This window comes from Coregonus clupeaformis, unplaced genomic scaffold (assembly GCF_020615455.1).
Source record: "Coregonus clupeaformis isolate EN_2021a unplaced genomic scaffold, ASM2061545v1 scaf0332, whole genome shotgun sequence".
Taxonomy (NCBI): domain Eukaryota; kingdom Metazoa; phylum Chordata; class Actinopteri; order Salmoniformes; family Salmonidae; genus Coregonus; species Coregonus clupeaformis.
The window spans coordinates 398,311-400,729 of NW_025533787.1; the positions used below are offsets into that span (position 1 = coordinate 398,311).

Here is a 2,419-nt window from a genome sequence, read left to right on the forward strand (position 1 = left end):
TGCCAAGGTTTTTTTTAAAGCATTATCTTTAAAGCATTATCACTGTACCATTTACACCCTGTATCCTGTGCATGTGACGAATAAACATTGATTTGATTAGAAGATTAACGCACCATTCACATCAGCTATCATAGTCAATATAACAGTGACTGACTTGACCATCACTTTCTAGCCATCATTGACATTGAGATGAAGATGGTCAAATGTGAAAATGTAAAATACATTGTGATCGTAATAGAATTTAACAATGCAATTATGTTGTCTTTGCCTGCTTTATCTTTACAATGACAGGGGGTGCACAGTTCCTGGAGGTACTGCAATACCAGGTCGATGCGTGGAGTGGACGGAGCAAGCCCCTATTCCATCTCCCTGTTCCAAAAATCTATTTAATATATGGTCCCCAGATAGGGGACGTATCAGATATTAAACTGATAAGAACAGCCAGAACCTTGCGAGGGCCTGGGTCTTGTTGCTGACCCAGGCCCTCGCAAGCAACCCCCTGAGCCTGGGCATCTTTACCACCTCCCTCCTCAGCCTCTCCCACTTGCTTCCCCACAGAAAATAAAAAAGCATCCGGTCCAGAGCTAACAATGTTTTCCTAGGAGGGATAAAAACAGAACTGATTAATAAAAGGACAGGTAAAATCACAGCCTTGATGATTAAAACCTTGCCCTCAAAAGTCAGTCGTCTCAGTCCCCAAAAACCCAGTCTCTGTCTTACAGTCGCTAAAATCCCAGTCCAATTACCACTACCTCCTCCCCAGAGGTGGGTAGTAACGAGTTACATTTACTCCGTTACATTTATTTGAGTAAGTTTTTGAAAAAATTATACTTCTAGGAGTAGTTTTAAATCACTATACTTTTTACTTTTACTTGAGTAGATTTGTGAAGAAGAAACTGTACTCTTACTCCGCTACATTAGGCTACAATGAGGTCGTTACTTTTCTTTTTACCTCTTTGGTATTCTACGCGTCATTGTCTTTATCCCCCCGCATATGCCTTATTTTAATGTTTTATTTTGACAGAGAGAGAGAGACTTCCGCTAAGGCTCTACCACGTGACTGTGTTTCACCAATCAAACGTAGTTGTGCAGTCTCGTCACTTTACCATACTCAATCTCAGCGGCGGGACGGGTTGGCTTTACAGTCATAGCAACACAAAAATGTCAGAATTAGCCGTCGGCAATGCAGACACAGACGAGGAGGACCACCCGCACCCCTGGCCTCATATTGAAAGCATGTTTACCTTAGTAAAAGTGCGAAGGAGCAGCTACATTATGCGGTGTCTTCTGTGTCTACCAAAACAAACGGACATTTCAGCATTCAAGAACTCAACATCTAACTTGAGGAAACATGTAGCGGTACATTTCCTAAATTCGTTTTTTTTGGATAGGCGAATGTTTGTCTTTTAGGTTACATATGTTTTAAACATGTTCTCTCTCTCTCTCTCTCTCTCTCTCTCTCTCTCTCTCTCTCTCTCTCTCTCTCTCTCTCTCTCTCTCTCTCTCTCTCTCTCTCTCTCTCTCTCTCTCTCTCTCTCTCTCTCCTCTCTCTCTATATATATATATATATATATATATATATATATATATATATATATATATATATATATATATATATATACACATTTGATGTGATAATAAGTCTATTTTAATGTCTTGATCTCCCTGTAGCCTCACAGATTTTTTTTTTGTCCACAGAGGATTCACCCCAACAAACTGGCAAAGTACACAGACTTACTAGAGAACCACAGAAAGCGTAAGTCCTCCTCTTCCAGTGATACTCTTGTGAAAAATGCAAAAATAACAGCCTTTGCTGCCCCAGGGCGGGTAACACAAGCAACCCTTGACAAGCTGATGCTAAATTTTGTATGTGAGGCCAACCAACCATTTTCTGTGGTTGAGACGCCATCCTTCAATACTTTGATAGAAACCTTGCAACCTCATACAGTAATGACAAGGAAAACGTTATGCACAAGAATACAAGAAGCTGCAAAACACAAGAAGAGCATAATCATCAAAAAGCTGAGTGCTGTGAACTATGTTGCTAACGTAGCTACTTAGGTGTCACCTGTCACTGGATAGACAACACCTCACTGGAGAGGCACTCCACATTGGCTTGTAGACCTGTCAAAGGCTCGCACACGTTTGATGTCCTTGCTGCTGCATTAGAGGAAATACATTCTGAGTACCACATCAGGGAAAAAGTGACCAGGACGACAACAGACAGTGGCTCAAACTTCCTTTCGATTATATGGTGAGGAGAAAGAGGAGGAAGCCATCAATGTACAAGAGGAGAGTGACTCCACCCTTGATGATGCAACAGAAGATCAGAGTGAGTCAGAGGTGGAGTATCAAGATGTCTGCAATTCTGGATGACAACACAGGCCTTGAGTACCAACTTCCAAGGCACCAAAAGTGT

General features: G+C 41.5%; 1 non-coding gene across 1 annotated transcript; it reads right to left on the reverse strand.

The window, feature by feature from the left end:
- Window positions 1-289: 289 nt before the first annotated feature.
- Window positions 290-471, reverse strand: LOC121559042. The gene has a single exon (XR_005998651.1). It is a non-coding gene; the product is annotated as a U2 spliceosomal RNA (small nuclear RNA).
- Between the last annotated feature and the right edge of the window lie 1,948 nt (window positions 472-2,419).